Source organism: Schistocerca americana, chromosome 5 (genome assembly GCF_021461395.2).
Source record: "Schistocerca americana isolate TAMUIC-IGC-003095 chromosome 5, iqSchAmer2.1, whole genome shotgun sequence".
In the NCBI taxonomy this organism is placed as follows: domain Eukaryota; kingdom Metazoa; phylum Arthropoda; class Insecta; order Orthoptera; family Acrididae; genus Schistocerca; species Schistocerca americana.
In genome coordinates this window covers 374815320-374828180 of record NC_060123.1, presented here as the reverse complement: position 1 = coordinate 374828180, position 12861 = coordinate 374815320, and positions in this window count along the sequence as shown.

The following is a 12861-nucleotide window of genomic DNA, read 5'->3' as shown; positions in this document are numbered from 1 at the left end:
AAACTTCAGCGTGTTCACGGCCACAAAACTACTAACGAATTTCTGCTTCTCCATGACAACGCAAGACCTCACAGTATCAGCGCGTGGTAGCCGAGCGGTCTCGGGCGCCTCGTCACGGTTCGCGCGGCTCCCCCCGTCGGAGGTTCGAGTCCTCCCTCGGGCATAGGTGTGTGTGTTGTTCTTAATGTAAGTTAGTTTCAGTTAGATTAAGTGTAGTGTTGGCAGAAGAGCCAACACTATGTTTCTAGAGGAGGCCGAAATGCACGCGTTTAATTACACGCTGACTGGCGTGAGGTCTGAAACAGGACAATATCTTGAGAATTGCAAATAAAGTGCGTAGATGACGTAATACTTAACTTTAATTCACAATTGTAGAACATCTCTCGTTACGGTATATGCTTCATAATATTAATTATCAATTGAATACGGCGCCTTGCTGGGTCGTAGCAAATGTAGCTGAAGGCTATGCTAACTATCGTCTCGGCAAATGAGAACGTCTTTGTCAGTGAACCATTGCTATGAACGTCGGCTGTACAACTGGGGCGAGTGCCAGGACGTCTCTCTAGACCTGCCGTGTGGTGGCGCTCGGTCTGCTATCACTGACAGTGGCGACACGCGGGTCCGGCGTATACTAATGGACCGCGGCCGATTTAAAGGCTACCACCTAGCAAGTGTGGTGTCTGGCGGTGACACCAAATTAAGTAGTGTGTACGATTAAGGACCGATGACCTCAGCTGTTTGGTCCCATAAGATCTTACCACAAATTTCCAAATTTTCCTCACAGCAGTCTGCTCTTCGGAGATAAACTCACAAGACTTAATTGGACTGTCCTTCTTCATCCACCGTACATCCCGGATCTCGCACCTACCGACTTCCATGTGTCTGGCCCAACGAAGGAAGCACTCTGCGGAACGCATTATGTAGATGGTGAGTAGGGTATTGATGCAGCAAGACGTTGGCTCCGACGTAGACCAGTAGAGTGGTACCATGAGGGCTACAGGCCCTCCCAGTACGGTGGCGAAGGCCGTCGCATTGAACAGAGATTATGTTGAAAAATAGGGTTTCGTAGCCGAAAGAGTGAGGAATAATATGGTGTACTGGAATCCTGAATAAAACCTACCTGCTCTCAGAAAAAAAAAATGCTGCATTACTTACTGAACGACCCTCGTACTTAATAGGGAAAACTGGAGCTGGCGAAAGCATACAAGAACAGAAGCAAAAGCGTTCCAGTAATCGTGGCTCTGCAAACGAGGTGTTTGCGAGATCACTGTGAATGTGTGATTTTGAACAGGTACTGACATTAGTATGAAAAACTGTCCTAGCTACCACAGATGTACACTGCCTGACAAAAAAGTGAAGCAATCAGAAAGGGAGGAAGAAGCGGAATGAAACTTCATGGATTGAGACGGTATTTGATGTTTTTTCAGTGCTAACAAAATCGAGTCATATTTACAAGAACTTGGCAGTATGAGCCCACAAATCAATACGGCCTTGCACACTCTAAGCTGAATGCATCCATTGAGACAGTTATGGTGGTGCCATGAAACTGTGGCATCCTCTCCTGGCGCAAGCTGACCCCCAGCTGTTGTAACTGGTACTTGATACTCCGAATGCCGGCACTGGGACACAGTTGACTTCCGTGATGTTCTCACACATGTTCCATTGTGGATAGTTTTGGAGTTATTGCTGGCCAAGGGAGTACCTCAACGTCAGGCAAACAGTTCACAGGGATACGTGCCATGTGTGGGCGAACATTGTCCTGTTGAAAAAATACACCAAGTTACTGTCACATGAGAGGTAGCACATGAGGACGCGGTATGTCCATAACGTGCTGTTCTGCTGTCAGTGTTCCCTCAGTCATACCAGCTGTGACCTGATATCATACCCGATGACTTCCACGGCATGACGCCTCTCCAAAATATTGGAAAATGGGATCTCTCCCCAGATCACCAACATATTCGCCGACGATGCTGATTCGGTTTAGTGCAGAACCGCGATGCATTGCTGAACTCAATGTGAAGCCGTTTATCAGCTGTCCAAAGTTCCCAATCACAGCAACACCTTAAAAGCAGCCAACTGTGTTAACGGCAGCCTACAAATTAGAAAGTAATTCACCAGTCAGGCTGCTGCTAATCGCCGAGTAATGGTTGAGATAACTCAGACTTTTGCAGGGATTCCACTACTTGTTCGCGGTTGACAGGCGGAGATGGGAAGGGGTTACAATGTGCCTGGTGCACAATATGGCGATCTTCCCATGTGTTCAGACGTGGTCGACCGGAACCTTTACGATGACTATGCCTGACTCAAGATTACCATGCAGTTCAACAGTTCCGAATGTCCCATAAATCTAAGTGCTGCGCTATTCGACCAGCCAGCCAAACATATACTCGTAATGAGGCTCCTTTCAAACTCTGTCAGGTGCTGATCCACTGATTCACATTAGAACGCAGATTATCCATGTCCCGTACAGTGATCACTCTATATCTGACTTTGTTCACGCCCCTTATATACCCTACCATGACGGATAACAGCACTAGACATTAACGACACTAATGTACCTTACTGGGTGCTCTACCTGCCACAGACAGCTGTAACTTCGATCACCTACATGTTCACCGATGGTGTGCACGTATACGAAGTCACATTGACATCCGACCGAGTCTTCTGAGTGCTTCACTTTTTCATGTAAGGCAGTGTATTTGAAATGTAAACTTCTTGATTAGGTTCCCATAAAATTGAGCTCATATTTCACGCATGGTGGGGGAGTGTGGTACACGCGTGAAGAGACAATGGCACACATGACTGATTTAAGAAGATATATAATGCGCCCTTATGATTCAAAATAGATTAGTCGAGCAGGGCCTTCCTTGGCTTCCAAGATCGTCTGACTTACATCTTCTGGATTTTTCTGTCTTGGGTCATCTCAAAGTTGAAGTTACAGAACTCCCGTTGATACGGTTCAAGACCTGGAGCAGAAAACTGTATAGTCAACATTTACAAAATGGCCTTAGAGAATCTGAAAAACACCGCAACTCACTGCAGAGGCGAGTGAAATATTTCCTCAAATGCGGGGACCTCGTTTACAGTTACGAGTGTACAGTAAACTGGAACATGTAACTTATTGGAACAGCATTTGACTTATTGTTAACGTGAAACCTGAGCCCAACTGGTTGGGACCTTATCGGAAAAGTTCACATTTCCTATCATGTGTACTACCTACAACAATGTTTCATACTGAAGTCAGTGGGGGTCGGATCCACATATTCGTAACTATCTCGCGAACGAATCATTTGCTTCTGTTTTCGCTGTTAATTGCTATATGCACTGTATGGGAAAAGTGTAGTAGGTCCTTGAAGTAGTGACACGTAAGAAACGGAAAAAGTAAAACGCACTAAAGTTAAAATCTCCTGGGTTGTTAGGTCACGTCATAATTTTTCAAACAGTTGACATTTCGACAGCTCTGCTGGGATCTTCTTCCGGATCCTGATTGAGCTTAGTCTACAGTGGACACCACAATATACTGAAGAAGATCCCAGGAGAGGGGTCGAAACCTCGATTGTTTGGAGAAATATGACACGGCCTAACAAACCAGACGGTTTTAACTTTACTAACAGCGACCACGAAAGCCTGAAAATTACAGAAAATATACTACATTGAAAATAGTCATGAAACTAATGAAAACATTTGAAACTGACATTACCATTGTGTAACACCCTATATATTACGGGTTTTACAATATAAAAGCCAGTGATGATAGCTACTTGTCGCTGAAACTACACTCGTGTGCGAAATGTAAGTACGAAAGTCGCTTGCGCATGATGTATTGTCCGCAGCTCGTGGTCGTGCGGTAGCGTTCTCGCTTCCCACGCCCGGGTTCCCGGGTTCGATTCCCGGCGGGGTCAGGGATTTTCTCTGCCTCGTGATGACTGGGTGTTGTGTGCTGTCCTTAGGTTAGTTAGGTTTAAGTAGTTCTAAGTTCTAGGGGACTGATGACCATAGATGTTAAGTCCCATAGTGCTCAGAGCCATTTGAACCATGATGTATTATTGTAAAGTAACATAGCTCCATGAAACTTGGACCGTAGATAGAAAGACTTGCTACAATATATTACAGAAGGTAACGGAAATAAATACACAATGATACGAACAGAAGTGACATTTTTAAACAAAGACAACATTTACACTAAAGTCATCTCGATTTATTATGGTCTCCTGGACATTACAAAAGGAGAAACATGATTCTCAATAGGGTGCGTGATCACCGCGGATAGCACTGCATGCTCTGCAACGAGCTCCCATGCTGGCCACAAGGAGTTGTTGCGGTAAGGAGTTCCATTCCTCCACCTCTCTCCAGCACATCCAACACGCGCTCGATGGGATTTAAGTCGGGGGAAAGGGCAGGCCAGTCCATTGGCAGAATAGCCTCTCGTTCCAAACGCCCCTCCACCTGCACAGTTCGATGCGATTGCCCATTGTCAACCATAAAAATGAAGTCACGACCGAATGGACCCGTAAAAAGACGCAAGCCGGAAAGGGGTACAGTGTTACAATAACTTTGACTGGTGAGTGTATCGCATTCAAAGATCTGGAGGTCAGTGCGCGCAATCAATATTGCGCTTCCGCACACCATAACACCTGGACCAACAAAACGACCATGTTCGACAATGTTCCTTTGTGAACTACATGTTCCCGCCTCTCGCCGTAAGAGGGTAGGTTCAGAATCACCAATCATACTGAATTTTCTCTCAATAGGGAAGAGCACACGATCTCATTTCTCGTCGGTCCAGTCCTATACTCTTGAGACCATTGCCAATGTTGCCGCCGATGTGCGTGTTTCAGTTGCCGTCGGACAAAGAGACCACCCCAGGCAGTCGCCGTGCCACTGTGGTCTGTGAGACTACATGCCTTGCAGTCCTGTTTAATATGGTTGCAACTTCACTCGCTATATGCCTTCTTGCCTGTTGACCAGTGTAGTGGCCGCCTATGCTGTAGTTGACCTTTGCCGACCACCTTCTGCCCTTTGGGCAGTACTGCCTGTGGTTCGGAACGCTCCCCGCACACATGAAGCAATGCTGTGGCAAAAGCCAAATTCCTGGTCTACAGTCGTCCCATCTCGTTCTTCTCCCAGTTTCTCGATAATTCTTACCCGTGTGAAGCCATCCAAAAGTTGTCTCCGAACCATATTGTAATGAAGAACACCACGACAGTGCACCGCCACTGCTCGCTGACTGACACACGCTGTATTTTCCCGTTCGTTCAACTACCTCGTGTTGCGGGGCCAGCCCCAGTTGGCGCTATAGTCACGCTGACCTCAAGCCATGTGATGTCCAACTCTCTGTGCACGATGGAAAGACTTCTGGCAAAAAGATTCCGCATTTTCCACTGACCAGTTGGTATATTACGTTATTTTGTCTGTGTCGTTCTTCAGTTTTGCGGAGTAGTGTAGTTTGGGGACAACAATCGAAATGTTTCCATCAAGGCGGACCGACAAAACCCATATTCGTTCAAATAGCCTCACATCTTGCGTTAAATGTAAATGTAAATGTCGTGTGACTAGGGCTTTCCGGCTTTCCGTCGGGTAGACCGTTCGCCGGCTGCAAGTCTTTCGATTTGACTCCACTTCGGCGACTTGCGCGTCGATGGGGATGAAATGATGATGATTAGGACAACACAACACCCAGTCCTTGAGCGGAGAAAATCTCCGACCCAGCCGGGAATCGAACCCGGATTACATTCTGTCACGCTGACCTCTCAACTACCTGGGGCCGACATCTTGCGTTTAGTAAAGGTTTGTGTAAATCGATAGTACAGCATTTTTTTCCGAGCGTCGCACCACAACAGTATTTTCCATAACCAAATTTTGAAATCATTTAGAACAAATTATGTCACTGGACTTGTATTCGGGTGGAGCGGAAATCAAATCCCCTTCCGACTACATCGATTTAGGTTTTCCTTCGTTTTCCAAATGATCTCAAGCGAGTAGCAAAGTTGTTTCTTCAGTAAGGCTACGTCTATTTCTTTTTTCACCTTCGTCGAACTGCTCCGTCTCTAATGACTGGAAAAGAGACGGATCATACTTGATCGCAAGCACATTTAAGATGTAAATATATGTATGAAGAAAAAATATGAAGAGAAAATATTATCTATCCATCTCTTTATTATTCAACGTCGAAAGAAAACCATTGTGGAACTAAGCCAAATAGCGAATATGGACGAAACTTCTCTAGCCGTTGATGTGCCGAGTAACAGATCTGTTGACATGTAAGGTGCTATAAAAACAAGTTGACTTGATAAAAGGCACTACACTGTTGCCCTTTCATGTTGTTGTGACGGTACTAAACTTAATTCAGTGATCATTTTCAAGCGCAAAACAATGCGAAAACCTTCTGAAATACCGGAGGGTGTAGTTGCTCACGTACATGACAAAAGCAAGCCGGACGAGGCTGGTATGAAATTACGGATTAACAGAGTGTGAGAGAGAAGGAAAGGTGTGTCATAGAAGAAGAGTTCTCTTTTTATGCTAGATCACTTAAACTGTCGCCGGCCGCGGTGGTCTAGCGGTTCAGGCGCTCAGTCCGGAACCGCGCGACTGCTACGGTCGCAGGTTCGAATCCTGCCTCGGGCATGGATGTGTGTGATGTCCTTAGGTTAGTTAGGTTTAAGTAGTTCTGAGTTCTAGGGGACTGATGACCACAGATGTTAAGTCCCATGGTGCTCAGAACCATTTTTGAACTTAAACTGTCATTTGAAAAATTCTGTGAAAGAGAAATTGAGACATGGGAAATGCAGAGTTTGCTGTTATTCCGAGAGGACTTATAACACAATTGCAGCCTCTTGATGTCTCGATAAATAAACCATTTACAGTGTACGTTGTTGTTGTGGTCTTCAGTCCAGAGACTGGTTTGATGCAGCTCTTCCTGTGCAAGCCTCTTCATCTGTGATTACCTACTCCAACCTACATCCTTCTAAATCTGCATAATTTGTTCATCTCTTGGGATCCCTCTACGATTTTTGCTCTCGACGCTTCCCTCCAATACTGAAGAGGTGGTCCCTTGGTGCCTCAGAGCATGTCCTACCAACCGATCCCTTCTTCTAGTCAAGTTGTGCCACGAATTCCTCTTCTTCCTAATTCTATTCAGTATATCATCATTAGTTACGTGTTTTATCCATCTAACCTTCGGCATTTCTCCGTAGCACCACATTACGAAAGCTTTTACTCTCTTCTTGTCTAAACTATTTATCGTCCATGTTTTACTTCCATAAGTGGCTACACTCCATACAAGTAGTTTCAGAAAAGACTTCCTAAAACTTAAATCTATATTCGATGTTAACAAATTTCTCTTCTTCAGAATCACTTTCCTTGCCAATGCCAGTCTACATTTTATATCCTCTCTACTTCGACCGTCATCAGTTATTTTGCTCCCCAAATAGCAAAACTCATCTACTACTTTAAATGTCTCAATCCTAATCAAATACCTTCAGCTTTACCTGATTTAATTCGACTACATTCCATTATCCTCGTTTTACTGTTGTTGATTTTCATCTTATATCCTCCTTTCAAGACACTCTCCATTCCGTTCAACTGCTCTTCTAGGTCCTTTGCTGTCTCAGACAGAATCACAATGTCGTCGGCAAACCTCAAAATTTTTCTCTCTTCTCCATGGATTTTAATTCCTACTCCAAATTTTTCTTTTGTTTCCTCTACTGCTTGCTCAATATACAGACTGATTAACATCGGGGATAGGCTACAACCCTGTTTCACTCCCTTCTCAATCACGGCTTTCCTTTCGTGCCTTTCGTTTCTTGTATTTTGCCCCTGCCACGTCCATAATTTGAAAGAGAGTCTTCCACTCAACATTATCAAAAGCTTTCTATAACTCTATAAATGCTAGAAACGTAGGTCTCCCTTTCCTTAACCTATCTTCTAAGGTAAGCCGCAGGGTCAGTATTGCCTCGCGTGTTCCAAAATTTCTACGGAATCGAAACTGGTCTTCCCCGAGGTCGGCTTCTACCAGTTTTTCCATTCTTCTGTAAGGAACTTGTGTTAGTGTTTTGCAACCGTGACTTAGGAAGGGAACATATGAATGATAGATGGGACCCAACAAGAATTCATGCCGAATGGAACTTTGAAACGACCTACAATCCAATCAGTGTGTCAGTGGATAAAACAGCCATGGTCCAGAGTGAGGGAAGACATTACTGTTAAATTTTTCAATATGAGCGGCATAACAAACGCTGTCGATGGCAGTGAAGAGCATCTTAAACGACGACGACGACGAAGAGGAGGAAGAAGAAGAATAAGAAGAAGAAGAAGAAGAAAGTTCAGATGACGATTTTCAGGGGTTTCAAAGGTCAGTTCGGTTTTATAAAATAAACAAATTTTTTATCTGGCTTTACTGTCTACTAAAAAAAAAATGGTAAAAATGTTTTTCTTTTAAAAATTACTTAAACAATAACGTGCGTTTTACAGTCCGTCGCCTTTTGTAGTCCGTAAAATACGGTATCTAACGACGAGGTCAGGAAAAGCGCTAATGCGATTGCCGAGTGTTACTTTCCGGCTGGTGCGGGCAATGTAGCAAAGGCGGCGAGCTGCAGGGCCTGGCCGCCGCGCCGGCTGGGAGCTCGCCAGGGCTGCGCGGGCAGAGGCCAGGGCGTCGCCCCCTCAGAGGCGGCCGAGCTCCCCCCCCCCCCCCTCCACCCTACCCCCTCCCACTCCGACCAGGTTGGCAAACTGCGAACTGGGTACAGCAGCCAGCCTCATGACGCACGGGCGCCCGGGTGACGACAAGGCGCGGGGATCGAACTCCCAGTGCCAGCCTGCGTGACTGCGCGTTGCTGGGACAGGATCGTTGCACAACGCACTCAGTAGTCACAGTAAACTGGACTGCTTTGGCGAAAGCCAAGCCATAGATAATATCGTTGACCTACGTAATGCTTCAACGAACACAAATCATCCACGAATACGTTGTTTCTCAGGTAATGAATTTAAACGTTTACAGGTACACAGCCACCGAAAAAAGCACATACATTACTTTGTACAGAGAGTTGTTTACGATGAATTACTTTTTAATCATAACAAGCACGACACCAGACTTTAACGGGTTTAGTATCGTTGCCAGATTCGGGCATCAATACTGAGACGATGGCATCGACGTTGGCCGTCCGGAGTTGTTTGGCGTGGACTTGGCTTCATCTGGCAAGACAATACGGCGGCGTAAGCTAGGAGGAAAGTGCACAAGCCTTCCTCGTCCAGGTATGGTAATGTCTGCGAAGCTTCCTGGTCGCCAGCGTTACTTTCGCGTCGCTTGCCCTTGATTATTCTCTCGGTTTGTTATTGTGCCTTTGTTTGTAAGCTGTTGACGATTCTTGGGATTGCACGTCCTGGATTACTCTTGATTTGTGCTTTCGGATCCTTGTACGGCTTTTGTCGTCTCCCACTCGTCCTTTAGAACTTTCACTATTTTCTGTAAAACCATTAGTGGCCCTCCTACATCTGGCCACAGCATTACTAAACACTGCATGCAAGAGATCAGCCACCAGATGGATAGTCGCCTGCAGGTGCACTCCATCTTCCACATCCGATACACCGTGATATTACAGTTTCTAACGTGTCTTTGGGACCAAAACGATAAAATGGTAAACGCAAAAGAAATCTTTATGAACTTCTCAATCATTGCATTAGACACGGCCTTTAAAAACGCATGACGAATATCAGCAGCCAGGCTGACCAAAGAACTGCTTAACGACATCAGGCCGACGTGCTCCTTTGAACTCCAAGACTCAGAAACATAGTGTTTCAAGACCTGGGAAGAAAGCTGTAGCAGCCGGACGCTCTACACTGAGTCGGCTTCCCAGAACACAATGAACCTCCAGGAGCGATTTACCCACAAGGACAAGGATCGTGAATATGGAAACTGAAGGACTTCTCATGAGTTAAATCGGCATCTTCGTATTTTTTATAAATTTTATAGGTCATTTGTAGGATTCCATACCGCAATAGGTAAAAACGGAACCGTTGTAGGATCACTTCGTTGTCCGTCTGTCTACCTGTCTGTTTAGACCCCTGTTTCTGAGGAACGGGTAGAGGTATCAAGTTCAAATTTATGTCAAGTACTAAGGTCTACAGTTCCTTGTCGGTGTACAGAGTTAAAGTTTCTTAGTCGATGAAAGCAAAAGATAACGCCATTTATTTGTAATCGCAACCGCACTCATCGAAACCAGTGCGAAAGGTCTTTCACGAATATGTCCGAAAAGGCCGCGAACAGAATCGCTGTTTGGGGATCTTGGTACTCGGTTCAAATGTTCAATGTGTGTGAAATCTGATGGGACTTAACTGCTAAGGTCATCAGTCCCTAAGCTTACACACTACTTAACCTAAATTATCCTAAGGATAAATACACACACCTATGCCCGAGGGAGAATTCGAAGCCGGCCGAAGTGGCCGTGCGGTTAAAGGCGCTGCAGTCTGGAACCGCAAGACTTCTACGGTCGCAGGTTCGAATCCTGCCTCGGGCATGGATGTTTGTGATGTCCTTAGGTTAGTTAGGTTTAACTAGTTCTAAGTTCTAGGGGACTAATGACCTCAGAAGTTGAGTTCCATAGTGCTCAGAGCCATTTTTTTGAGGATTCGAACCTCCGCCGGGACCAGCCGCACAGCCCATGACTGCAGCGCCCAAGACCGCTGGGCTAACCCTACGCGGCGTACTCGTTTCCCACTTGAGCTAGGAACATGGTCTAAAACGGAATCGTCAAACTGCGCCCTGCGGCAGCATGCGGCCCGAACCAAGTAATCGAGCAGCCTTCGGTTCTTAGCCGTATGTTACGACAGCATGCATCTATCAACTAACAGCCGGCCGGCCGTTGTGGCCGAGCGGTTCTAGGCGCTTCAGTCCGGAACCGCGCTTCTGCTACGGTCGCAGGTTCGAATCCTGCCTCGGGCAGGGATGTGTGTGATGTCCTTAGATTAATTAGGTTTAAGTAGTTTCTAAGTCTAGGGGACTGATGACCTCAGATGTTAAGTCCCATAGTGCTTAGAGCCATCTGAACCATTTAGAAGTAGTTTGAAGTAGTTCAGTGAAACCTCTATCAGGCACTTGATTGTGAATTGCAGAATAATCATGTAGATTTAGATGTAGATGTAGATGTAGACTTACAGAGACAATAATATTTTAATATGTTTTAAAATTTTATACATATCTGAAGCAGCACCCTTAGGATAAAATCTTAGTGAAGAAGTAATAAACAGACAGTGAGTTGCAAAATGGAGGATTTGTTAAACTCCTTGACCATGGATTCAATGTTTATAAAAACGTCTTCTTCAGTAAAGTCTACTTACCCTGTAAGATACAGATCCTAGAAATGGTGTAGAAATAAGCTTTTTACTGTCACTTCCTGTCTTCATAGTGCTGTTACCTAAACTGCAACACTTAACACCGGTCTTTTACTTTAAAATATGGTCAACCATTGTAGGGTCATATGCATTGTTAATTGGAATGGACTCAGTGACTTTTTGAAAACAATGCTGTTCTAAAGAAGTGTGCACTGCACGCCGTATTGCAGAGTGGAAAGAAGCAGGTTTGTGGATGAAATGAATCAACTGGGATTACGTTACCCTCAGAAGTAGGTTTACGGAAAACTGGCCGGCCGGAATGGCCGTGCGGTTCTAGGCGCTACAGTTTGGAGCCGAGCGACCGCTACGGTCACAGGTTCGAATCCTGCCACGGGCGTGATGTGTGTGATGTCCTTAGGTTAGTTAGGTTTAATTAGTTCTAAGTTCTAGGCGACTGATGACCTCAGAAATTAAGTCGCATAGTGCTCAGAGCCATTTGAACCATTTTTGAACGGAAAACTTAGAAGCTGATTTTCTTATCGAGTAACCTTAGTTTCTAATCTAGGAAAATATATCCTCTATTAACGGTTTTTATTTATTTGTAAAATTACTTTTCTTATGATAGTTTTAAAAGCATCCAACATTTCTTGTAGATCCTGGTCACTGCAATTAAAAACTATGTATATGTCGCCTACGTAACGAGCGTAGAAATGAATCATATTCTTGAAAACACGATTACTCCAGAAAAAATTTTCTTCTAAGCATTTATAAAAGTATCTGCTTTAATTCAAACTGAGGGACATCCCATAGCTAAACCGAATGGCTGCTCATACATGGCAGTTTCCCATTGAACAATACTGTCTGTAATAAAGTCATTAGTTTGGACACTTGCAGCTCTGTTAATTTTTTTAATTTAGCTGGATATTACATTGGCGGAAAAAAATCCCAAGACCAAGAAGGAGCTGTCTGACATAAACGAAAGTTGGTAGACGTGTTTCTGCTTTTGAAAGATAATGTCTATTCAAATTTCCGCGAGTCGCATAAGAGTGGCGATAGTGGCACCACTATGAGAACAGAAATCACGTTTCCTTTAGATAAACGCTGTAACGGTTGTAAGCGTCAGTTACCTGTGAGATTGAAAGTAGTGAGCTTATGTTACTTAAGAATGTCTTTAAGACTACAAAGACGTCATTATCAACAGCTCTCCGAGTTTGAATGAAGCCGTGTGATGGGGCTACAAGAAGGTGGATGTTCCTTCCGCGAAACTACAGAAAGACTTGGCCACGAGCCAACTAAAAGTCTTTCCGCGCCTATACCATCGCTAGTCTATTGGAGTCTCATAACATACTAATTAATACGTATGCGGCCCGAGGTGCTGACACGCGATGTCATTATTGGCCATTGGGTAAAAGTTTGACGACCATGTTAGATTACATCAAGCATGATTTGAACGGCGAATCGGAACTGGCACCCAGGTAAATTATGTGAATCGATTAATTGTTTTTGCAAATGATTTTAATATTTCTAAAATTA